The following is a 26,841-nucleotide window of genomic DNA, read 5'->3' on the forward strand; positions in this document are numbered from 1 at the left end:
TAGCTGTATTTCAGCTTCTGTCTATTTCTATACTTTACAGTAGATAGTGTTTAGCCAGAGAAGAGAGATACAAGCGCTATACCCCCACAGTAATCGTCGATTCCAATAACCTTAACTAAAGCAGGAAGATCAGTTTCTGCTCGACACAGCTGTTTTCTGAACTGCAAATCTCCAACACAGACTGGAGGCGCTGTGTGTCCAGGCTGAGCGGTTATATGAGAAAAGACTCAGCGAGCTGCAGGTGCGGCTCATTACTCTGCGCTCCCCATGCGGAATGCGCGCGTCCTCCCTCCTTTATTACCTTCATACACTCCTCTCAAACCACAGCAAACTCGGTGAACATTTGTTGGGTCTTTCTTTCCGAGATCACAGGCAGAAACAATAGACACGCTGAAAACAGGAAGGTATTCCTGATCGCGAATTCCTAGGCGAAGATGCGCAAAAATAAATCCCCTAAAATCCAATAAAGTCCTGTCACGTCCAGGTACTATTCTGATGTATCTGAATAGTTATGGCAATGTTGTTACAAAAAAGAGACAAATTAACTTTTTTATTTCATTCGAGCTGTAAATTTGAAAATGTTTTATTTTCAATTATCTAAATAATACAAAACACAATCACTCATCGCAAGCGTCTGACCATTGATATTCCGGAAGTATAAGCCCGCACACAGGCATTGCGAAATCACACGCTCACAAGCAATTCAACGAATATGATGCCTTTCAGGGGCCGAATATTAGACACGAGTCATCGTGCGGAGTTTTTTCCTCCTCTACCGCAGTCTTTGCTTCGGACCACCCCTCTTGCCGCATGTGCGCTTAATTTTCGATTTTCTGTATAGAACACAGAATAACTTGAAGAAGTCTGGCAAGCGAGGACTGCTGGATTATTGACGTGTAAACATTGGTTCAAAATCAACATCCTCTGCTATTGCCGTTGCTTCTTTGATAGTTTCTTCAAATTCCTGATCTGACTTTCAATATCGAGGGATATTGTGGATAATACCATACTATCTGTAGCTTTCTTTTGATCGCCTGTTTTATTAAAATGCCAGCCTCTTTTACAGTTATTTTAGATGTTTGGCAAGGTGTAATATCCTCCCTCGCATCTTCAGCTAAAATATTTTAAAAGAACAACAAAATTACACTAGGTTAACATTTAGAATTCAAATTAAGGTAAATATACGAAAATATTAAAATATAACTCCGGCGATCTGTCGTTTTTGCTTGTCAAGTTCTCAGATAATTTTAATTATTTTAGCTGAGGATGCAACAGGAGTATAAGTGAATTCTCCCGCCACACATTGGAACATAAATTTCCATGGGTGAATACTATCTGCTTGGAAGTTGCCCTTGTCGGTAATTATTGGAAATTCCCGGTAATGTTGACTCTGTCGCAGTCTTTACCTCTGACCAACCCTCAATTGTTTACTACTGCAAATATCAAAATAGTTAAGGTTTTCGGACAAATTAAATATCTGTGGTGATGATGTTTACTATGGGAGGAAGTGCTTCCCTGGGTGGGCTCAAAACACCCAACGTTGGGTTAAGATCCGAACACGCCAACCAAATGCACCACAGAAACGCTTACCCGCCGCTTTTTGCCATTTACATACTTTTGGTGAACACAAAATTCGCCCACATTTCATCTTTCGTAAGATATATGATTTAAAAAAGTCCGACAAAGGAAATGAATACATGCATTAAACCAAATCAAGCCTTCTGTGAGTGTCCCAAATGATCTGTTCTGTAAAACAAAACAGGAAGAAAGGTTTCGCTAAGAATTTGAACGCAGAATTTCCTCTTTATTAAACAGGTGCTTTAACCAGCTAAACCACGGCGCTAGCAAAGCGCTATGCTTACAGCCGCGTGGACACACCGCTCTGAGACATCTGCGTTCGGTGTGCGCTGAGCCTGCTCGCCGAGCAAGTTGCCTCCTTTTCATGCACTAGCAGCCCCGATACTAAGAGATAGGAAGAGAAATGGCTTTTATCTGTCACTTTTCATATCCAAGGAGATCGATGTGCTTTCCGTGTACAACAGGGTGTCCTCTATACTCGCCACTGAAGCACAGGACACGCCTGGTGGATTGACATCACTCAAGCAAAATAGTGAAATGGCAGGTGGAAGAAGAAAATGACCATCAAGAATGAAGAAAGATGATCTTGAGCGCGCCAACTCATGTCCGAAGTGGCTGATTTTCTCGACGAGGTGGCCGAGTGGTTAAGGCGATGGACTGCTAATCCATTGTGCTCTGCACGCGTGGGTTCGAATCCCATCCTTGTCGTCTTGAGCTTTTGACTTGTGATCCGTTTCTAAGTCGGGTTTGTGCACTTGTGCTACTGTAGTAGAGCAGTAATATTTCTAGCGCTGGCTAAACATGGCTTACAGCAGTAGCTGACAGACAATAGTCTCTTAATATTTAGGTTACACTTATGTTTTGTACTGCTTTCACCTGATATTAATAGTAGTCCTGATGAACGGTTTTGGGACATGGTGCATCTTGAAAAATGTTCTTGTTAATTTCAATTTGGAAAAACTGCACTCACCAGAAACTGAAACAGGTCGTGTTTACATAATGCGCAATGCAATAGCAACGTTTGGAGTTGAATCTAGATATGAGTCCTCACCTGTTACAGGAGGCGTTTTAGGACTTTTTTTTACCTCAGATAAAGCTATCAATTCATCTTACATTTCTACTACATCAGTATTAGCAACGTTATCTTTACCTAGCACTAAATGTAGCTTTAAATAAGAGTAAATTTTAAAATATATGTAAAAGTAAATGCTATTCCATATATTGTAACTTTGTGGTATTTATAATGTTTATCTGAGGATGCAAGGGAAAGTATTATACCTTGCGAAACATCCAAGACAAAGGTAAAAGAGGCTCATATTTTAATAAAATTTTCGATCAAAAGAAAACCACTCTGTATATCATCGTTAATATCCCAAGATATCGACGTTGAGCTGAAAGATTTGAAGAAACTCTCCAAGAAGCAACTCCAGTAGCGGAGTTTTGATTTGAACCGATGTTTGCACCTCAATAATCCATTAGTCCTCGAAAGAAACAATGGCAGGGATGTTTTGAGTGTCACCATGATCCTCTTCTCAATTCAAAAGAAAGGTTTTGTATGATCCTGATTCCAGTAGAAAAAGAGTCAATTTCTGCCTGCACTGATATCCCTTCAAACGATTTGTAAGATCTCAGGTAGAATATACAGTAGAATCGTGGTCTATTTCTTCTACTAAAAGAGACTATGGGAGTGAGTATTTTGATGTCGAACTGGAATTTAAATAAACAGAAACAGTACACTACATTGGGCTACGCGTATGACAAAACGTGGGCGTTTTGAGGTGACCTTTCCATAGCTCAGTTGCTAGAGCGTAAAACTGTTTTAAAAAACAACGGGTGATTGTTATGTCGCTGTTTTGAATCCGGCTCGAAGCATGGTGTTTTCTTGTTCCTTAATTAAAAAGTGAAAACAGCGAATTTGTCTTTCACTTTTACGTTCACCAAACGCTCAGCAAACAGAGAAGCAGAGACTTCTGTTCTGATCTATCGTCACGTCTGATTGTCTTGCTTTGACCTTTAAAATGTGCACCGTTGACGGTCCATTGGATTCAATCACAGACCATGTGACATGGGAGTTCCTAACACTATTAAAGACCTGCGGAAAAAACTTGGTATTGGGAGTTTAGTTCAGTGGTAGCGCGCACGTACTCTATGAAGCTTCGTTTTCAATCGCCGGCGTCTCCACTCCCGATTCCTTTTAAACGCGATATCTTTCCTTCCTCGTGTGACTTCCCTCGTGTGTGAATTTCAGGGAGACACATAAACCCTTTGTCTGTTTTAAAGAGACATTTTTTTAAAACCAGACAAAACGAAAGACGTAGTAATTAGACACACGTAAAAAACACGTGAATCTAATTGAGAAAATGTGGACAGGGGCAATGCATTACTAGTAGCGGCTCTGAGCTCACTGTAGTGCAGTTGACTAAAGTGACAGTAGGGCCAGAGGCGCAATAGATAACGCGTCTGACTTCGGATTAGAAGATTGGAGGATAGATTCCTTCCTGGCTCGTGAAGCTTTTAAACCACGCTACTCAACACTGTCCCCTAGTGTGTGCGGTCCTACACAACCTTACTATTGACTGGATAAGTCTCCTGTTCCATCTCCAGTTCTTTCCACACATTCTGCCTGTTTCACCACCGTTATTGTAGGACAACAGCCACAGATATGAGAAGAGATACTGTTCCGAACAACTGTCTTAAATAATCACGTTGATAAAGGTGACAATAAGTTTTTTTCATTAACGTAACCTTACATTTGCCTATAAAGTTCACACTATTTTCTGTAGCCACAGATCGCCAATATTTCTGCTGTCTCCTGAGAAACACAAGTATAGAGTTCAAACACAATAAATAATACCACAAATCTATTCAGTTAACACCCAGATGTGACAGAACGGATGTAAGACTTACACCCCCTTTAAATATGTATTTCCTTCATTTCAGTTCTCTTCCCTCCCCAGGATACCTGCAAATTCACTATCACATAATAAAGGCTGTACATGCATTACCTGTAATACAGCTACTAATAAAGATATACATTAAAGTTAATTATTAATAAATAATACTATTATTCATAAAGATGTGTATTCATAAGATTCATCGTGAATAGTTGTGGTGTCTGGAAAGCAACGCCAGTGGGCAGTGATTCGTCAAACATACGTATTGTAACGCCCTCTCCCGGTTGTGAAGAGGAAGCGCCCCTAGGCGCTCATAGTACCGCTGGGCAGGCTGGGAGTTGTAGCCGGGGAGAGTCTGAGGGTCAGCACGATGACCAGCAGCTGACCCTACCTGTGTAAATAATGTCATAGTAGTTCTAGTGTCCTGTGTAGTCTTATAAGTGTATAGCTTGTTGTTAAGTAATTACCACCCTAAAGATGTTTACATGCTCTGTCAGTCTCCTCATGTGTGTGTATATTCTGTGTTTGGTTTTGTGTGGTTGATAAAGAATAAAGCTATCGTTTGGTTCATTTATCTCATCTCCATTGGTCCTTTGTCCTGAGAAGAACCTGTAAATGCTACATTGGTGTCAGAAGCGGGCAGGATGGACAAACCGTGGCAGACATTAACCGATTCTTTCAAGCGGTGGCTGACTCTAAAAGAGACAGAACCCACCGGCAGCGCACATATGGAGCCTGAGCAACTCCTGGGTGCGACAGGTGGCCACAGCCCTTACCAGGGCTACTCAGTAGTGGTTCTGCCGGTAGAATTGGGGCAACTGCCTGCTACGCCTGGCCAGCAGACACCCCAGAGAGAAGATACTCTCCCTGCCAGAGCCGACCAGCGATTCCCACACTCATTGGCACGGGTGCGACCCGGTCTCTACGACTGGGAAGCACCTTGGGAAACCTAAGGCAGTTCCAGCTCGCGGCCCAAACGAATGGCTGGAACTGGGCAGAGATGGCCAGCCACCTGGCTGTGGCGCTGGAAGGAGCAGCCTGCCAGGTGCTCCTGGATGTCCTGGAGGAGGACCGAGGAGAATATGCGGCACTGGCAGCAGCTCTCCGGCTGGAGGTGGAGGAGGCGCCTGACCTGATGCGGGAGAGGCTGGCCCTACGGCGGCGCCGACCAGGAGAGCGACTGGGCTCGGTCGCCGCTGATGTCATATTCCTCGCCCGCCGAGGATACCCAGCTTTCCCCCAGGAGGCGCAGCGGGAGATGGCTCTCCAGGCCTTTCTCAAGGCCCTCTCACCTGAGGAGCAGCGGCGCCACGTACAGCTGGCCGCGCCGGCCTCGCTGGGGCAGGCCTTGGCCCTTGCTACATGGGCTGAGGCCGTATTTGGGGTGGCTGGAAGCACCAGCAGATGCAGTGCGCCCTGCCGGCTGACCAACGGTTTTGGTTTTGGTTTTGGTTTTACCAAGGCTGTGGGAAGAGGGGACACCGAGCCCGGGACTGCCGGGCCCCAAAGCCTCACACAATTACATCGGCATCGGAAAACGGGAACGGGGCGGCTCAGCGCGGGGACGGCCGCCATTGGAACACCTCAACCCCAGCTCCGGAGAGCGCTGTGAAGACCGGCGCCCTGCACGCCACTGTGGGGTGAGTCAGCTGTAGCCAGGGCCTGTACCTCCACTGCCGAATCGAGGACCAACCCTGCCTGGCCCTGCTCGACACCGGTTCATCGGTAACCCTACTCCGGCCTGGCGTCCTCCCCGACACCGAGGGCACCAACCCCCCAGGATGGGAGGCCTCCGGCCTGCAGCTGAAGACCGTGATGGGACAGCTTGCTGCAGTCCAGGGGAAACAGGTGCTTGCCTTCCGTCTGGGTACAGTGACGGTGCGCCACCCCTGCTACGATTGATCAACGATTGATGCCCCATCAAACATTTTGTAATATCCCCGGAAGTTCATACTTTAGAAACCTGATTCGTGGCTTAAATTCAAGGTAAACAGTATTCCCCACTTCCCTTCGATAGCTCAGTTGGTAGAGCGGAGGACTGTAGTGGAAATGGTGAGGCATCCTTAGGTTGCTGGTTTGACTCCAGCTCGAAGAAAGGTGCTTCTTGTGAACTTTAATCAAACAGTTAAAATAGCAAATCTTTTTCACTCAGACGTTGATCAAAAGGTCAATAAACCACGAAGCAGAGGCTCTTGTTCCGAATTAAACTCCCGTCTGAATGTCTTGTTTTGGCCAAAATATGATCTTTGAATTAAGGGACTACTCTGTCTGCTTCGTAATTCAAAAGAATATACAAATGTCACGTTTTTTTTTGTAGATATAAAGGTGTTCTCTGTTTTCAAAGGAAAGGATATGTACTCAATTGGCTTTATGATTTGGTATTGATTTTGTATCGTTATATTATTAAGTTTGTGTTTTTTGTGTTTTTAACGTACAAAGGCAAACAAGGCACACATCTGTTTATACCAGCGGTGAATTGTACATTTTTATTTACAAGCTACTCTGCACTTTTGGGAGTATAACAGGTTCGATATAAAGTGGCAAAAATATAAAAAGGGAAAATACCCCAGACTGCGTGTAAAGCCCTCGTTGTGACTGTTGTTTTATTGTTAAATACGGCGTACTGTGCACGAAATGTTGCAGAAACACAATCTGATATTTTAATAATCATTATTTTAATAATTTGATAAGTATGAGGCCCCGGATCCAAATATTCAGTTCTGTTTTTTTTTAAGTGATATCTTCCCTTCCTCTCGTGGAAATCACACGATGTGAGCAATTGTTTTTTGTTCTTTTTTTTTTTCACGTTGTGATCCAAAGAGCCTCAGACGCCCAGTCTGACAGTAACCAAACCAGAATGGATTCTGCTGGGAGCCGGACTGAGAGTACCATCTACAGCTGCTGGATGGTACTCTGCGTCCTGCTGCTCCAGCAATTATTTTGACGAAAGACAGATTACTTGTGCGCTTTTAACCTTCTCACAGCTACAGGCGAGACTGAAGCTGGCGATATGAAGGCACGCGCTGGTACACCTTCTCTAACTTTCACAATCGCGATAAACTTTTTTTTTAAAAGAACTTTGAAAAACTAGATATAGATATAGATATAGATAAAACTAGATAAAAAACATGAGCTTTATTGGTTTTTACATTAATCGATTTTGAATCAAATTTGATCTTTTTACATTGTATTTTACATTGAAAAAAGCGTGCATACCTAATCCACCAACAGACAGAGCAACATTTTATGTTGCCTTCCGGAGCTTTCAGCATGTGATGGATTTGTATGGGCGTCTGTATGATACCACTACAGCACTGGCGCAGGTGCAAAATCCACTTTCACACGACTTTTTCAGTGTCTTCTCTCTCAAATGGACCGAAGCACAGAAGCCAATATAAGAGAAAACGACAGGTGTTTAAACAGAGTATGTCCCAATGTCTGCGACAACGCATTGTGATTTTGTATAAACGCAAATGGTTTATCATTTAAAAGCCAACATCATTCTTTTTATCCCTGGCGCTAATACCCTACCACACATGCGAGCTGTTGTGTGAAAGAAAATTCATATGTGCGTAGGAAGGCAGAATAAAATCCAGAACTGTATTGGTGATATCGATAAACAGGGCTCATGTTCACAATAAAACTTTATTGTATAAAACGTTAAAATTCGTAAATATTTGTTTTAATCATGCAAAGTTTCTGTTAAACCATTCATGAAGGATTCTTAGACAGAAAAACACACCATTATATGAGAAAATATATTTACTATATGTGCATTTAACTTACTTTTTAACAATTTTAGTTTCAAGGTCAATGAAAATTGTTGCCCTGGTTTTTTGTCATAAATACACAAGCTTGTTATGTCTTGTGTCAGAAATAAACTGCATGAAATTTGCTAAAGCAACAAAACGTAAGTGCGACAAAGAAGACAAACATTTGCGTTCATAGTGCAATGTTTTCTCGAGCCTTTAAAATTACTTTAAACGCAATTTGTTTTTTTCTCTGTAGCTCTAAGGCTTTATCATTTAGGTGTGCTGTTTTTTTTTACATGTTGAAAAAAAGTCGCTAAATCATACGAAACATAAAAACTCCAATTGTAAACAATTGACCATTCATATTCCTGAATTTTAAACCTATGGAGTATTTATATCTTGTCTTTGTATTTGTGCATATTACAGAGCTCCTTTTCAAAAGCTGTCAGTATAGAATAGTGCTTAGGTTTCCTGTTTTTTTACCCAGGTGGTCCAGATAAGACTCTTGGTATAGGAGCGCGTCTGTGTTGCCTTCTGGATTTCAAATGAGCAGCTCAGTGCAGAAAAGAACCCTGTAGATCAGCATGTACATTTGCATGGACAGTAGATTTTTCAGAAAGTGTAATTGGATTACACGGGGCACGTGCCCCTGACGATGTTGTTGATACGTCATATGTGATCTTTTTTGTATTATATGTATTTTTGTTGTTCAAATAAAAAAATATAAAAAAAACTTTCAGGATGCTTGCTGCTGTAAAAATAAAATGACATCAAGGGCGCTGTACGCAGAGGTCTAAAACCTGCTCCACTTTATCCAAGAACTTTATCCAGAGGTGTTAAAGAAAGTTGATTTATTTTCCCGACTGCAATGTATGGTGAAGCATAAAATCTAGCTGCATAAATCTCTATTACGTGTCATTTATGAAGGCGTTTCAAATAGCAGCCAGTGAAGGATTAACGCTTTTGGTGCATGTATTATATTCTAAATACTCTTAAATAAGCTTAAATTCGCATGCTGTTATTTAGACATCGCAAACCAGTCTGACCTCATACAACATTCTGTGCCCGCTGAGTAGATCTTAAAGCAGCTACAGCCAGAGTAGCCGTAATGGCAACACAGTGCTTGGAGTTCAGCTTTTCTTATTTCTTCTGCGGAACCACTGGTATCGGAATATATTGATCCGCATAAGAAGCGCTTTCGGTTTCAGATAGTTTTTATTGAGTGCTGCTCTAAACTTTACATTTGCTTAGACTTTTTTTCTCCATATGAAAAAAGACATTTCCCTAATTACATTTAACTTTTTTTTCCCTTATCATCAAGTAGAAATAAAACATATCATTCCATTTAAGAGCCACAGGCAGGATGGCTGGTGGTCCAAGGCGTTGCGTTCAGGTTGTAGTTTCCCCTAGAGATGTTTGTTCATATCCCACTTCTGACAAAGAAGTTAGAGTGGAAACGGTAACATCCTTAAGTAAAAAACATCTCCCATTTCATGTGCTTAATGTTAAGTGTCTTGGTGGTTGATGGCTCTTCTCTCTTGCAGGGTGATGGCAAAATTCTTGAGAGAGGGAGTCTCCTACGTAAGGCTGCTCTTCGTCAAGAGTGGAGACAACAGGAACAGACTTCAAACCGACATTAATTACTGAGAGCAGGCGAAAACGTCTTTTGAAATGAGGAAATGTCTGCTGACAGTAAACAGAGCTCACGCCGAGCTGCGGACAAGCGCTCCTCGTTAGTACAGTGCTGAGTACCCCTGCTTGTTGCGCGGGAGACCGGGGTACGTTTCTGTGACAGGGCGCTGGTTTAATTTTTTTTAATAGATGAATCATATTCAAATGTTAAACAACTGAGCAGCATATTGCTGTAGACCAGGATGGCCGAGTGGTTAAGGCGTTGGACTTAAAATCCAATGGACGAAAGTCCACGTGGGTTCGATCCCCACTCCTGGTAGTGTCGTACTAAGTTTGAAGTGACAGAACACTTTGATGATTTACACTCTATTTAAATATGAATTTACTAAATTTCAGTTCAGTTCTCTTCACTCCCACTCCCTGGCATAACTGAACTCTCACTATCGCATATTGAAGGCTTTACATCCATTAGCTGTGATGCAGCTCCCAATAAAGATGGAATCAAACAGTTTGTTCTGTCTCGCATGGTGATCCTCTTCTCGATCCAAATGAAATGTTTAATATGATGCCTCGAGAAAAAAAAGGAGTGAATTTCCGCCTGTAATGATTGATGCCCCCTCAAACATTTTGTAACATCCCCGGAAGTTTATACAGTAGAATCCTGGTTTGTGGCTTAAATTCAAGGTAAACAAGACTAAGGAAACGAGTTGGAAACTTGATGTCGAACTGGAATTTAATCACCCGGAATATTTCACTACATTGGGCAATATGTGCCAGAGAGGAGCACTTTAAATCCCTTCGATAGCTCAGTTGGTAGCGTGGCGGACTGTATTAAAAACAGTTAGGAATCCTCAAGTCGCTGTTTTCACTCCTGCTCGAAGGAAGGTGCTTTTGTAAACTTTAATCAAAGAGTTAAAATAGCGAATCTTTTTCGCTCAGACGTTGATCAAAAGCTCAATAAACGATGAAGCAGAGGCTCTTGTTCCGAATTCAGCTAACATCTAATTGTCTTGTTTTGGCCAAGATCTGATCTTTGAATTAAGGGACTACTCTGTCTGATTTGTAATTCAAAAGTATATACAAATGTCACTGTTTTCAAAGGATAGGTACTTAATTGGCTTTATGATTTGGTATTGATTTTGTATCGTTATATTATTAGGTTTGTGCTTTCTGTGTTTTTATCATATTGTGAACTTCTTTTTTAAACAAATGCTTACAAAGGCAAACACAGCACACATCTGTTTATACCAGCGATGAATTGTACATTTTTATTAAGTACAATCTACTGTATTTTTAGAAAAAATGGCGTACTGTGCACGATATGTTGCAGAAACACAACCTGATATTTTCATAATTATTATTTTAATCATTTGACAAGTATGAGGTCCCGGATCCAAATCTTCAGTTCTGATTTTTTTTTTGTGATATCTTCTCTTCCTCTCGTGGAAATCACAAGATGTGAGCAAATGTTTTTTGTACTTTTTTTTTTTTCACGTTGCGATCCAAAGAGCCTCAGACGCACAGTCTGACAGTAACCAAACCAGAATGGATTCTGCTGGGAGCCGGACTGAGCTCATTCTCACTCCCTGTGCTGAAAACAGAATTATCTCTTCCCCGAACATCGTCTACAGCTGCTAGATATTGCTCTGCGTCCTACTGCTCCAGCAATTCCTTTGACCAAAGACAGATCACTTGTGCGCTTTTAACCTTCTTGCAGCTACAGGCTCTTTGATGGTTCATGCTGATCATCCTGTGGATCCAAAAGAAAATTTTAAAACTCATACATTTTCGATTGTAATTTGCATCTAGCTACAACGTCCCTGGAAAAGAGATTGTATTAGTTGCGTGCAATCGGTATCTTTTACTTGATGTATGGTAGTAGAAATAGTTTGAATAATGTTTTCTAAAGAAGATTGTATTGCCAGGACTTGCCTTTAGCGCTCAGTAGCGATTTCGCTGTTGATATAGATGGAGAAGAAATGTCAGATGAATTGATGATCTAAGCTAAAATAGCCCTAACACGCCTCCTGTAACAGTGTTTGTATTCATAGTAAGTAATATTAGTTTTCAAACCCGAACGTTGCTTTTGCTTAAGTGTTATGTAACCATTAGCGGTTTCGGTAGCTTCTGAAGAGCGCACTTTTCCAAACTGAAGCCTATAAGAACATTATTCAAGATGCACCATGGCCCAGAATCGTGCATCGGGACAAGGATTAACATCAACTGAAAGTACTCCCAGATAAAAGATTTGACCGAAAAAATTGAAAGAGTAGGCAAGTTTTAAAACAACGCCATGACATCTCGATTTCCAATCTTTTTCCTGGTTCAGGCCATGTCCAATGACATGAGCAGTGGAGTCATACCGAGGTTGTGAGTTCAAGCCTCACCTGGAGCAGCCTGGTTTTCTGTCTTGACAGGTAAACAGTGTTTTGTGTTATTTGCTAAATGGAGAGAGGATTCTGTGTTAATGGTGCTCCTCCTGGGAGAGGTCAAGATGAGAAGTTCACGAGGCTGCTGGTAAATATCCTGTCCAGGAATATCGTGGCTGTAGGGGGTCAGATCTATAGATGTAGTAAACACATCAGTGGAGACGGTGTGTCTGCTCTCTGTGAGAGAGCCGGGCGGAAAGAATAATCTGTGGTCTGGGAAGAAGAGACCCTCGTTGGAAGAGCGGCGCTCCTCACAGGAGAGAATGAAAAAAAACTTTTCCAGGGACGCTGATTGTTCTCTTTGGGGGAATTAAAAGCACTTGAGGCAAGTGACCTCGTGGCGCAACGGTAGCGCGTCTGACTCAAGGTCAGACGGTTGTGTGTTCAAATCACGTCGAGGTCAGCTGATGAGTTTGCAGGTGCTGCTGGTGCCGAACCCGGAACTTACACCACGCAGTCGGGTTTTATCTGTACACCGCATGGGTAATCTGAACGAAGTAACAGCGCAGTACGGAACACCCAGTCAGGAGCTTATGCAGCGAAGCATCTTGAACACGGCAAGAGAAAAGGCACACTGCACATCCGCGAAACATCACGTCCGGCTTTAGAGACAGTAACATCAGAGAATGGAAGTTTCAGACCTCCTTTCTGTTACAGGTTCAAGCAAACCTGAAAGTCAGGCAGTGTTTGGTCTCTTTTGTATGAAAATGTGTCTGAAGCCTGTAATTATAATTTGCTCTTTTTTAATTGTGGTTGAAATCCTCTTCCATGTACCAAGACCTTACAGTATATTCATGTTTACTTAAATGACTAACGCTATTGGACATTAGTTGGTGTTTTTTTTTGTAACGATTTGCTATTTCATGCAGGAAAGAAAGGAACCCAGACCCAACGTTTGCTTTCAGGTGCGGTTCATTTACATTACGGACATCTATTTCTGAGGAGCCTGATTTAAATCACACAACCCCGGTAGAAGTCGAATCGACAAACTAATAAACCGAAATCAGACGCCTTATCCATTAAACCACTAGCCCGTCACGTAAATGAATTGCACCATGGTGAGTTCAGCGCCGCTACTAGTAATACCCCACCCCCATCTTAAATTTCTACGTGAGAAACGTGTTTTCTACATTTTTATCAGTTTTTAAAAATCATCACTTTAAGCAGACAAAGCCTTTATGTGTCGCTCTGAATTTCTAATTGATTTAGAATTCCAAGAAAAAAGCGTTTTGTTCCACAACGGCGTGAAATGCTCACGTCTTTCACTCTACTTCTCTCTTGTAGTAAAGCAGATCTTGCTAGGCGAGCATTTGCTCCGGTAAATTAGGTCACTTTTCATGTTAACTCACGTCTTCTAAACACAGCATTTCCTGGTGCATGTTTTCTCCATGAAAAAAAGTCATTTTCCCTTACATGATTTCTCGCTTTGTTTCATCAAAGAGTGCAGAAAGAAGAAAGAAAGGAAAAGTGTCGTAAATGAACTCTGCCGCCCTTGGGAGATGTCAAGCGCATTGGACATGAAAAGTGCCCAATAAAAGCCATTTCTCTTCGTTTCTCTTACAGTCGGGGCTCCTGTTGCGTGTAAAGGAGGCAGCTTGCTCAGCCAGCAGACTCAGTGCTTACTGAACGCAGATGGCTCAGAGCGGTGTGTCCAAGCGGCTGTAAAAGAGGAGAATTCTGCTGGCGCCGTAGCTCAGTTGCTTAAGTACCTGTCTCTTTAACTGGAGATCCTGGCTCCACATCCCGGCTGTGCCTTTCTTCCTGTCTTTTCGTGCAGAAAGTACCATTTTGGACAACCGCATAGGGCTTCATTTAGTTTAATGCATGAATGCATTTCCTTTCTGCAACAACTTGTTTTTCAAGAAATTCATACAGCTTGTGAAAAATGAAATTTAATTCTTGGCTATCAGAGCAGAAGGAATATTGCCGACTGGCAAGAAAATGCAAGCAATGTTTATTTTTTGACCGGAAAGGTGCGAATGGAGAGAAGCCTCTCTCGTCAGTCTCTGTGGCGCAATCGGCGAGCGCGTTCGGCTGTTAACTGAAAGGTTGGTGGTTCGAACCCACCCAGGGACGGTCTTCTTATTATTGTCAATGTGAACACTGGCTCCGCTAAAGCCGAAACCTTAACCCTCTTTATATTTGCCGGATATGCGAGTCTTTTGCCCGTGTCCAACAACAACACTTGAGACCGGGGAAGTCCAATAGTGACCAACACCGCAACTCCCCAGACAACCATATTCACCCATGGAAAAGTATCTTTGAAGGGCTGGCGGGAGATATCATTTATACTCCTGATGCGTCCTCTGCTAAAATAGTTTAGAAATACAACGCGGATTTGTTTGAGAATTTGACAAGCATTGTTACGTTAGCACTGTGAAGTTGGATGTTGATATTTTGATATATTTACCTTCATTTTAACATAAATGCTGTACAATCTATGCTGTACAATCAAACACAGGCATATTTTGAGTCTCGTGCTGATCGTCCTGTGGATCCAAAAGAAAATTTTAAAGCTGATACATTTTCGATTGTAATTTGCATCTAGCTACAACGTCCCTGGAAAAGAGAATTTATTAGTTGCGTGCAATCGGTATCTTTTACTTTACGTGTGGTCGTGGAAACAGTTTTAAAAATGTTTTCTAAAGAAGATTGTATTGCCAGGAGCTGCCTTTAGCGCTCAGTAGCGATTACGCTATTGATATAGATGGAGAAGAAATGTCAGATGAATTGATGATCTAAGCTAAAATAGCCCTAACACGCCTCCTGTAACAGTGTTTGTATTCATAGCAGGTAATATTAGTTTTCAAACCCGAACGTTGCTTTTGCTTAAGTGTTATGTAACCATTAGCGTTTTCGGTAGCTTCTGAAGAGCGCACTTTTCCAAACTGAAGCCTATAAGAACATTATTCAAGATGCACCATGGCCCAGAATCGTGCATCGGGACAAGGATTAACATCAACTGAAAGTACTCCCAGATAAAAGATTTGACCGAAAAAATTGATAGAGTAGGCAAGTTTTAAAACAACGCCATGACGTCTCGATTTCCAATCTCTTTCCTGGTTCAGGCCATGTCCAATGACATGAGCAGTGGAGTCATACCGAGGTTGTGAGTTCAAGCCTCACCTGGAGCAGCCTGGTTTTCTGTCTTGACAGGTAAACAGTGTTTTGTGTTATTTGCTAAATGGAGAGTGGATTCTGTGTTAATTGTGCTCCTCCTGGGAGAGGTCAAGATGAGAAGTTCACGAGGCTGGTGGTAAATATCCTGTCCAGGAATATCGTGGCTGTAGGGGGTCAGATCTATAGATGTAGTAAACACATCAGTGGAGACGGTGTGCCTGCTCTCTGTGAGAGAGCCGGGCGGAAAGAATAATCTGTGGTCTGGGAAGAAGAGACCCTCATTGGAAGAGCGGCGCTCCTCACAGGAGAGAATGAAAAAAAACTTTTCCAGGGACGCTGATTGTTCTCTTTGGGGGAATTAAAAGCACTAGAGGTGCGTGACCTCGTGGCGCAACGGTAGCGTGTCTGACTCCAGGTCAGAAGGTTGCGTGTTCAAATCACATCGAGGTCAGCTGATGAGTCTGCAGGTGCTGCTGGTGCCAAACCCGGAACTTACACCACGCAGTCGGGTTTTATCTGTACACCGCACGGGTAATTTCAACAAAGTAACAGCACAGTACGGAACACCCAGTCAGGAGCTTATGTAGCGAAGCATCTTGAACACGGCAAGAGAAAAGGCACACTGCACATCCGCGAAACATCACGTCCGGTTTTAGAGACAGTAACATCAGAGAATGGAAGTTTCAGACCTCCTTCTTGTTACAGGTTCAAGCAAACCTGAAAGGTAGGGAGTGTTTGGTCACTGTTGTATGAAAAAGTGTCTGAAGCCTGTAATTATAATTTGCTCTTTTTTAATTGTAGTTGAAATCCACTCCCATGTACCAAGACCTTACAGTATATTCATGTTTACTTAAATGACTAACGCTATTGGACATTAGTTGGTGTTTTTTTTGTAACGATTTGCTATTTCATGCAGGAAAGAAAGGAACCCAGACCCAACGTTTGCTTTCAGGTGCGGTTCTTTTACATAACGGACATCTATTTCTGAGGAGCCTGATTTAAATCACACAACCCCGGTAGAAGTCGAATCGACAATCTAATAAACCGAAATCAGACGCGTTATCCATTAAACCACTAGCCCGTCACGTAAATGAATTGGTGATGTTCATGGTGAGTTCAGCGCCGCTACTAGTAATACCCCACCCCCATCTTAAATTTCTACGTGAGAAACGTGTTTTCTACATTTTTATCAGTTTTTAAAAATCATCACTTTTAAGCAGACAAAGCCTTTATGTGTCGCTCTGAATTTCTAATTGATTTAGAATTCCAAGAAAAAAGCGTTTTGTTCCACAACGGCGTGAAATGATCACGTCTTTCACTCTACTTCTCTCTTGTAGTAAAGCAGATCTTGCTAGGCGAGCATTTGCTCCTGTAAATTAGGTCACTTTTCATGTTAACTCACGTCTTCTAAACACAACATTTCCTGGTGCATGTTTTCTCCATGAAAAAAGTCATTTTCCCTTACATGATTTCTCGCTTTGTTTCATCAAAGAGTGCAGAAAGAAGAAAGAAAGGAAAAGTGTCGTAAATGAACTCTGCCGCCCTTGGGAGATGTCAAGCGCATTGGACATGAAAAGTGCCCAATAAAAGCCATGTCTCTTCGTTTCTCTTACAGTCGGGGCTTCTGTTGCATGTAAAGGAGGCAGCTTGCTCAGCCAGCAGACTCAGTGCTTACTGAATGCAGATGGCTCAGAGCGGTGTGTCCAAGCGGCTGTAAAAGAGGAGAATTCTGCTGGCGCCGTAGCTTAGTTGCTTTAAGTACCTGTCTCTTTATTTGGAGATCCTGGCTCCACATCCCAGCTGTGCCTTTCTTCCTGTCTTTTTGTGCAGAAAGTACCATTTTGGACAACCGCATAGGGCTTGATTTAGTTTAATGCATGAATGCATTTCCTTTCTGCAACAACTTGTTTTTCAAGAAATTCATACAGCTTGTGAAAAATGAAATTTAATTCTTGGCTATCAGAGCAGAAGGAATATTGCCGACTGGCAAGAAAATGCAAGCAATGTTTATTTTTTGACCGGAAAGGTGCGAATGGAGAAAAGCTTCTCTTGTCAGTCTCTGTGACGCAATCGGCGAGCGCGTTCGGCTGTTAACTGAAAGGTTGGTGGTTCGAGCCCACCCAGGGACGATCTTCTTATTATTGTCAATGTAAACACCGGCTCCGCTAAAGCCGAAACCTTAACCCTCTTTATATTTGCCGAAAATGCGAGTCTTTTGCCCGTGTCCAACAACAGCACTTAAGACTGGGGAAGTCCAATAGTGATAAACACCGCAACTCCCCAGACAACCATATTCACCCATGGAAAGAGACCCTCGTTGGAAGAGCGGCGCTCCTCACAGGAGAGAATGAAAAAAATATTTTTCAGGGACACTGATTTTTCTCTTTGGGGGAGTTAAAAGCAAATCTTGTGAGTGACTTCGTAGTGCAATGGTAGCGACTCTGACTCAAATTAGAGCTTTGTGTGTTCAAATCACGTTGAGATCAGTTGATGTGTTTGCTGGTTCTGCTGGTACCAAACCTGGAATCTACAACACGTAGTGAACTTGTACCTGTACACCACATACAGTATGGCAGTACCCAGCGGAGCTATGCCGAGGTTGTGAGTTCAAACCTCACCTGGAGCAGTATGCCCTGTGTCTTTAGCTACTGAAGGCAACTGACGAGTTTAGGTACTGGAGATGAGGTTTAAATTCATTTGAAAGAAACAAGTAAAGGTTTATTCTATATCACACCCAAAGAAGGCTCCACTGCTGAAACGTTGTTTCCTGCTCATTTCAGCATGGAATAAGTAGTTGCAAGAATATCAGCCGCCTGAATAGTGACCCTGAGAAGAAAAGTTCGATATTCTACTGACTGGGCTATTCCCGTCTACTCAGTTTCTTTCTGCAACAGCGTTTTTCCAGAAATACTTACAATTTGTGAAATTTGAAATACAATCTTGCTTAAAAATGCAGATGATTTTTTTCCCAAAAACCGTAAATGGAGAAAACCGACCCATTTGAGTCTCTGTGGTACAATTGCTTAGTGCGGTCAGGTTGGGACTAAAATGATAGTAAGGTGCTGGTTAAAGTACAACCTGGCATGCCTTTCTCACTGATCCAACATGAACATCATCTAGGGAAGAAGTGGCATGTAATGCTTAATACATTATTGACTTTATTGATAATTGGAGGGAATGCAAATGCTTTGCATGTATCGAATTACAGCACGTAACAACTGAGTACCTGAGTCAATATCACTGGGCAATTTCCAATAGTGACCAACATCATCAACTTCACGTAAAATAAGATTCACACATGCAGTTTTATCTTGGAATGGAGGGCGGGAGAATTCATTTATACTCCCGTTGCATCTTGAGCTAAACTATTTTAAAAATATGACACAGATTTGTTCAAGACATTTGTAATCGCCTTAAAGAGCGTTTTCATGAAGACATACGTCGGCTAGGTCTCCACTGTTAATTGACAGGACTTTTGAAGAAACTGTTCTCATACAATCAACATACAAATTACAGATCTTAATAAACATGAATGGAAATCCGTGTTGTGAATAACATAAAACTGTCACTACACATGATTGAGTCCTTGAGTCTGGCACCTAAGACCACTCAGCCATCCTAACAAGCAGTGGAGGCTGGTGTTTTGAATGCACCCGTTTCTTTGTCGAAGGATTATTAACTACTACTGATAGTTCTTTTCTTCTTATTACAGAGATTTCTACATTGCAAGACAATTGACGATATAGATAAAGTAAATCTTGGCAAACGAAATAGGAATGGACGGGGTTGGACCCTGCGATCTTTTTAAGTTGTTTCATTTGTTTGTTTTTATAGCTGTTAGACTTCTACAGGGATTTACCTAGGTTTCCGGAAGACTTCTCGTGTTGTGGTTGTTGTGTTTTCGGGTTACAACTATTTTTTTTCTATTGATAGGACCCCACGCATTACTGTGGGATTAGTTAACTTTAGTTCTTATATTCTACCTGAAATTACCTCAATACCTACAACTCTGTTTTTCTTTTTTTTTTTTAAAGGCACAAGTGATGTTTTTTTCTTGAGGCTGATCAGTATCTACAATGGGTCGATTGCAACGAACTTGGCCGCTGAAATTTGTCTTCATCTCTGTAATAAAGATGGAACAACAGTTCCGTCAACACTGTTGTAAAACCAACAGAAAGCACAGACTGCTATAACTAGTCTAGTTATATAAGAATTTTAAGTATAAGGATAAACTACTGCAAGGAATCGGTCCAGCTGAGCAAACAGGATCGTAATGTTGACACCCAATAATGACACTGATATGTGCCGTTCCTGGACGGATAGCCCTCCTTCACATCAAACAGTCCGAGTGACTGTTAGTGTCAATTAGTGTTATCTGACCATTGACAAAGTACAACTTTTTTTTAGGGTGCAGGTTAAGTGAGAGAAAGTGTTCAAAAATCCTTTTGTCCAGAACTGAGGGGGCGACACTCCTCCCTCCCCCCGTGACGCCAGGCCTGTCCCCATCCTATTCCATAATGTCATTATATATAATACCTTACAACAGTGACCGTTTCCTTACTAACTGCATGCGTTAAAGTTGCACATCAGCACACAGCAGGGAGCACATTGCTGCGATGTATTATCAATGTTAAATTGCAACTGTAATATCGACAACATTAATAAACGCATATATAATTGACATTGGAAACACAGTAACTTTTCCGGTTATATACCACAATGCATTGCTGATATTCGTTAGTCGCCATTTTGGTTAAATACTTTCACGTTTTTCAACGAAGAAGAAATCTGCAAAAATCTCAGAAGTCCTCTTTTGACAAGTAAGTATAAATAATAATAATACTATTTGAATACATACAGGTCTTACTTAATATTATTTTGGTTAAAAATAGTACGTTAATAAGCAATAAATGGCACATAAAATAGTGTGAAGGTGAAGATCACACAAAATCAACTACAAATGTGGGAATTTTAAAATTTTAGGATTATAAATTGCATGTAGCACATTAGCAACACTACAGTAATGCTAATATAACAATAGTGTAAGAAAATCCTCACCTAATTCCTTTCAAATGCTGATACAAAATGTGAATGATTTCAGAGTTTCAGAAGTGGGTATTGAGTCTCCTACAGAGATCAGAGATGAATTGAGGCGTGTGAGAAGGTGTACAGAACCGTTGGACTCCCAATTCCACATCAAGAGGCTGAGCACAATGGAAGAGTTCTGTACACACGAGCGAGTCCTTGCTGCCGGCATGATATTATATTTTCTCTGTGGTGTAGCCAAAAGCAATATTAAGTGGAACTGATGGCACACTATGGTTTGCACTGACTCTCGGCAGCTGTTGTTGCCAGCATAAAGCTGAAGGGACCAATGAGCATTTCTGTTGAGAAGACAAATTAAAGCTTTTTTCTGCCTTGATGTTCAGCTGACAAAGAATATCTAGAAAGACTTAGCTCAGGACAGACTATCAAATAAATCTTTCACTGATTTAATCTCTGGGGATTGGTGTTGATCAAGTCAAATAGAGGACTTATTAATAGCCGACAGTCGAAAATGAACCAGCGGCCACAATGGAGAAATTAGCACTATGCCTGATCAGTGATCACATTATTCCTATCCTGTAGTCCTTGCACTGGCTGCCTGTCAAGTTTTGTGTTGACATCAAAATCCTCACCAATAAGGCTCCGCATGGCTTGGCACCTCAGTACCTTTCTGAGCTGTTATTGCCCAACTCCCCACCTTGCAATCTTTGCTCTTTTAATTTTGGTCTCCTATATGTCCCCCAAGCCCGTCAACACTCCCTGGGTGATAGGGTCTTCTCCCGTTATGCCCCATAGCTCTGGAACTCTCTCCCCAAGCATATCAGAGAGTCACCTTCTCTAAGCTCCTTCAAATCCAGACTCAAAACCTTCTTCTTTAGAAGAACCTTTATTTAACTGTTCCTTACCCCTCTGCTTCTACTGTACTTAGTATCACCATCTACTGTCTCCTCTAACTGTATATCCTCATCCTGCTTATCTTGTGTATTTTTTTTTATTTTATTGTTGTTATCATTCTGTAAAGTACTTTGAGAAACCACCTTTAAAGGAGCTATATAAAATAAGGTTTATGATTATTATAAATGATGAACAGTGTATTTAACACAGACCACACACGGTCCTTCGTTGCGAAAGATTGCAGGGGTAGGGAGTATTCTTTTCACTCGTTTTTTTGGCTTTGTTGCAGGAATTGTCTGGATGCCATCATTGTAGGAAGGAGAGGATCAGGGTTTAGGGGAGTCTTTTTGATTCCTGACACTGTGTGGTTCTCTAAACAAGCTTTTCAATTGTGTTGTTGAAGACCGTATCCCTGCTTTGTTGCAGGAAATGTGTGGATGCCATCATCGGAGCAAGGAGAGAATCAGCGTTTTGGGGAAGTCTTTTTGACGCCTGAAACTGTGTGGTTCCTGGTTGTAACGGCTGGCACTCTACACCTAAACAACAGAGAACACAGATGAAATTGCTGAACTGCCTAGCGGACATTTTGTCACTTTCTTCTGACCTGTATTTAACTCAATTCTCTGAAAACGTGGCACGTTATATGTGTGCTACCTTTATAAAGGGTCATAGATCTGATCATAGATTCGATCACAATCATCTAAAAACAAGCATGAGAAAATGACATTACACTATAAGACTGAGTTCTCCTGTTCCCCCTGCAGCAAATGTGTGTTTTAAAGACGGTGTCATGTTATTTTTTTTTTGCCGTGCCATAAGAACAGCATGGTTGTTTAAATTAATTGGTCTGAAATTGGTTGAAACCACAGGGATGTAACAAGAAAAAAACAAGTTCTTCTTGACACAGAGATAGTTGGAGATATTTGGCAGCAGTGGGAATCCAACTCAACGCCCCCAAAGAGACTGGAGCTTTAATCCAGCTCTTTAGAGCGCTCGGCTGTGTTAGCCTTGACTGCCTCATACTTCACACTGTTGGCTCAGAGAAAACTGGGTGACTTATAAAGGCTGGTAGGAGAGGAAAGGAACAAATGCTTCATTTTTGGACAAAGACTTTATCTACTAAAAGAAGGAAAGAAATATTTGATTATTGTTTGTTCATTAGACATTTTGATCAAATTATTGAAATGCAGTGCCAGGTACAATTAAGGTATAATATGTACACGAACATCATGTCTGAGTCAGTAATGGCAGCTGACTATCTCTGGAGGACAGTTCTTCATGAGTGGGTAAACCTGCATAATGAGGGAGAAGAGATCAGCCTCTGTGACGCAGTGTCCAGTGACAAATCTTGTGCATTTGAATGAATTCCAATATTGTCACCTAATTCTATACATTTTATCATCAGTCTACAACATTTAGAGGAGCTCAATTAAATAATGATAGTATTTCTTGCCTTTTAAATACATCAGTCAAAAATGTAGAGAAGGTTTTCAGCATTATACTGTGAACTGTGATGTACCACTAATATTTACGCTCATAAAAGCATTGTAATTGTATTGTTCTGTTCTGTTACAGTCTTGAATGACACAAACCTTCTCTTTTACTGCACTACACAGTTCAGCACACAAGGATCCTCAGTCAAACAAACACTGCAATCACTTGATAAAAGCCATTTCTCATCCTTTCTCTTGGTGTTGGTGCTACTACTGTATGCAAAGAAGGCAACATGACAATGAAAGGTGTAATCATCTAAAAGAGAGTCTTCATGAAGGTGTGTGTCGTGAAGCTCTCCACTGGCAATTGAGCAGGCTTGTGAAGAATCTCATTCAACAATCATACAAATCACAGCTTAAGGCACATGAAGTGAAATCTGTGAGCTGATTGACACAAAATAATGTCGCTACGCATTATCTGCAAAGCTGTTTTGCTTGTCTGACCACCTCTTCCTACTTTACAGTGAGCACATATATTTCAGTTTCTTCTTTTGTATTTTCCTTACTATTTTACTGTCCCTTTCCCCCATGTTGAGATGTATCCACAGCCAAAACCCTGTGTTTCACCCTACGTTTGTGCCAGTTTTACAATCTGTGTAGGAGCCTGGCTTACAGAGGTCCAGTGGTGCAATCGATCAGTGTATGGTACATACACAGCTGTGCACAGTGGATGTTGGTTTGGACTCTAGAACGTGTTTCAATTCACAAGCTACTCTGGACCTCAACACCTGTTGATGGGTCACTTCTGTCAAACACACCAGTGGGGCCCACACTCATTTACACACACTGACAGATATATACCTACACACTCACACACATTTACACCCACAGACACAACACACTCTCACAGACACAACACACATTATACACACACTCACACATTCACAGATACACACCCACACACTTACTCACACACATTCACAGACACACAAATTAACACTATATACACAAATAGACACCGCATACACTCTTAGGTACAGATGCACTATAACTAACACTAATGCAGATACTGCTAATATTACAACAATAACACCATCACCAAAACTTACACTATCATTGTTACTAACACTGACAAAATCTACTACTAGACTAATAATACTTATAATTACAGTAATACTGTCATGAAAACTAACATGATGATGATACTCTGACACTAACAGTATAATTATCACTAATATTTACATGAATACTACCATTAAAACTAAAATTAAAAGTATCTATCATCACAAACTCTTACATGTTTACTTATATTATTAGTAAAACTACCAGATATTCTCTCACTAATATTAACATGAATACTAGCATTCATACTAAAACTATCAGTAATCCTATCATCATTAATACTCACATAGACACATAGACACTACACACACTGACAGACATACCCACACATACACTTACAAATATAAAACTACATACTGAGACACCACACACTCACAGACACACACCATACACACACATTCACAGGCATGCATTCACAGAAACAAATAGACATTACACATACTTACAGACACACACTTATAGACACCACACACTCAGAGACCCCACACACTAACAGACACAACAAGCTCACAGACACTCACAGACACACAGCCCACACATGAACAGACAACACACACACAGATACCACAAACACACTTATCTACATATACATAATGCAAAGGAACAAGTAATAGGTTTATTCCATGCTGAAAAAAAGAAGAAAGAGAACACAACGTTTCGGCCGTGGAGCCTTCTTCAGGTGTCAGGCTCCACGGCCGAAACGTTGTGTTCTCTTTCTTCTTTTTTTCAGCATGGAATAAACCTATTACTTGTTCCTTTGCAGCCTACGCATGCTGACGCAGCTACCCACCTGAACTACATATACATAATAACTAGCACAAATTGATTCTACTAATATTACAACAGTAACACTATCACTAACACTGACACAAACTACTAATGATAACAGGAATGATATTATTAAAATTAACATTACTACTGGTGTTAATACTCTAACCGTAACACTTTAGTTATAATTAATATTAACATGAAAATGAACATTAAAAGTAGCGTTATTGTCATTAATACTCACTTGAACACTAGCATTAAAACTACCAGTTGTACTCTGATTAATATTAACATGAAGACACTGGTATTAGTATTAGTTGCTGCCTGTGACGTCACACCGCTCTCTGTGACAAATGCAACAGGGCGCCTGTCGCCGTGGTTACCATTCTTATGATTTATAAACATTGGAAAAATTCATTTAAACTGTTACATACATTTATCAACTTGGAATATAATTTTCTAGCTCTAGGATACAGTTGCCTAAATAATAATATGAATAATCATTGTTTAATTTTGGATTGAACATTATTAACACTAAACGCATTATGGTAATTGATTGATATAGTCTTTATTGAGTGTTTTCTAGATATTCAAACAGGGTTGAGAAAAGAATCAATACTCACCAATCGGTGAAGTTAATCGATTTTTCGACGGTTCTTCAGTTGAATTAATTGGTTGTCGATAGATAAGTGATCAATAACTCTCCTGCGTGCTCTCCGCGCACCTCCCGCGGTCTTGCTCTCTGATCCCGGCGATCCTGTTAGTGTCTGTGACATCACAGCCCTGTTTCTGACAGAGCAGAGCGTCTCCGCTGGAGGAGACTCCTGTCCGGAGCCCGGAGGGCTTTTCTTAAAGATATAACATCTCCAAATAAAAAAAGAAAACACCGGGCTGTGAAGAGAAGCGAATCATCACAGTTGGAAAAGGAGAGTGACGGACCTAGGAAAGATATTCATTAAACAGAAAAAAATAGTTGACTTCGCAGATTAATGCGTTACAAAGCGTACCCATGTGGAGCAGTAGAGAACGAGCATGAGTCCCTGAAATAAGCGCTTTTAAGGGTTTTACACGAATCTTCAGTGTAATCTTCAGACTCCTGATCTCTCAATTCCTCTGCGGGTTTGATGATTTAATTAACTGTATAAATGTTATTAGACTCTGTTTAACTGTATATTTATAAGACTCTGAGAGACGTATGGGAGATGCTGAATCCCAGGTCTGGTGTGGAATCACACACAGACAGGTCTTCTGTTTGATCTGAGTCCCACTGCTCAGAGCTACAGACTGGTCAACTGGTCACTATTGTAGACATGACCTTCAGACCATTGGCTACTGATAATCAATATACTGATCACAGTGTCACTACTGGTGTTAATTACATAAATACTAAGATAATTCCACACTCACTTGTGTTATAAAACGTTTATAAAAAACATCTTTGGAGGCTGAAATACAGTAAAGAAAGTAATACTGAAGGGCTGGAAGTCCTGGAAAGGGTTAATAGAAACTTGTTGCTTCTGACCTGGAACAGAGCCCACAGCTGCCAGATCAGTGACCCCTGAGCCCTGTTCACGAAGAGGAGAACCAGGAGCTCTTCTCTGTCTCTAAGAGGCTGTGAGGAAGGAGAAAAGGGGGAGATGTGACCTGAGTCCAGGCTGTTCTGATATTATTCATGTAGCAGCACTGATTGTCAGAATGTACTCTTGTTCTGGATTGTGAGGATAGAGAGCAGTATGGAGTTGAACTTCAGTCTGAGTGTGAGTCTAAACTGTGAATCTGACTGAGAAGAGAATAATGATTTTTTATTCTGCCTCAGAATTTTTCTTCTTTGCCAAGTGGTGTTACATCCCCTTCAGAGACTCTGCACAGACTGTCAGAGTGAGAGAAGAGAGAGATGGACAGATAAGAGCACACACAGCGAGAGAGATATGTCTTGATTTACTTTGAAGCAAGTGTTCATTTCCTTTCTAGAACAAGCTGTTTCCAAACTTCAAGAAATTCATACAACTTCTGGAAGATAAAATACAAATCTTGCTTATGAGGACAGAAAAAATACTGCAAAAAAAATGTCAGTGATTCTTTCTCCTTTTAACGAAAAGTGCAGAAAAACAACAGCAGTGCATCTCCGTCGGCTTGATTTAGCTTAATACAAGTATTCACTTCCTTTTCTGGA

At 41.2% G+C, this 26,841-nt stretch overlaps 6 non-coding genes across 6 annotated transcripts; all 6 read left to right on the forward strand.

The window, feature by feature from the left end:
- The first annotated feature begins 2,204 nt into the window (after positions 1-2,204).
- On the forward strand, positions 2,205-2,286 carry trnas-gcu (transfer RNA serine (anticodon GCU)). Its single transcript has one exon. It is a non-coding gene; the product is annotated as a tRNA-Ser (tRNA).
- Positions 2,287-6,479: 4,193 nt separating this feature from the next.
- Positions 6,480-6,567, forward strand: trnay-gua (transfer RNA tyrosine (anticodon GUA)). Its single transcript is given in 2 exon segments — positions 6,480-6,516; positions 6,532-6,567. It is a non-coding gene; the product is annotated as a tRNA-Tyr (tRNA).
- A 3,525-nt stretch (positions 6,568-10,092) lies between these two features.
- trnal-uaa (transfer RNA leucine (anticodon UAA)) lies at positions 10,093-10,175 on the forward strand. Its single transcript has one exon. It is a non-coding gene; the product is annotated as a tRNA-Leu (tRNA).
- Positions 10,176-12,616: 2,441 nt separating this feature from the next.
- On the forward strand, positions 12,617-12,688 carry trnal-caa (transfer RNA leucine (anticodon CAA)). Its single transcript has one exon. It is a non-coding gene; the product is annotated as a tRNA-Leu (tRNA).
- A 1,599-nt stretch (positions 12,689-14,287) lies between these two features.
- Positions 14,288-14,361, forward strand: trnan-guu (transfer RNA asparagine (anticodon GUU)). Its single transcript has one exon. It is a non-coding gene; the product is annotated as a tRNA-Asn (tRNA).
- Positions 14,362-15,784: 1,423 nt separating this feature from the next.
- trnaw-cca (transfer RNA tryptophan (anticodon CCA)) lies at positions 15,785-15,856 on the forward strand. The gene has a single exon. It is a non-coding gene; the product is annotated as a tRNA-Trp (tRNA).
- The last annotated feature ends 10,985 nt before the right edge of the window (positions 15,857-26,841 follow it).

Source organism: Atractosteus spatula, assembly GCF_055471065.1.
Source record: "Atractosteus spatula isolate fAtrSpa1 chromosome 10 unlocalized genomic scaffold, fAtrSpa1.hap1 SUPER_10_unloc_7, whole genome shotgun sequence".
NCBI lineage: Eukaryota > Metazoa > Chordata > Actinopteri > Semionotiformes > Lepisosteidae > Atractosteus > Atractosteus spatula.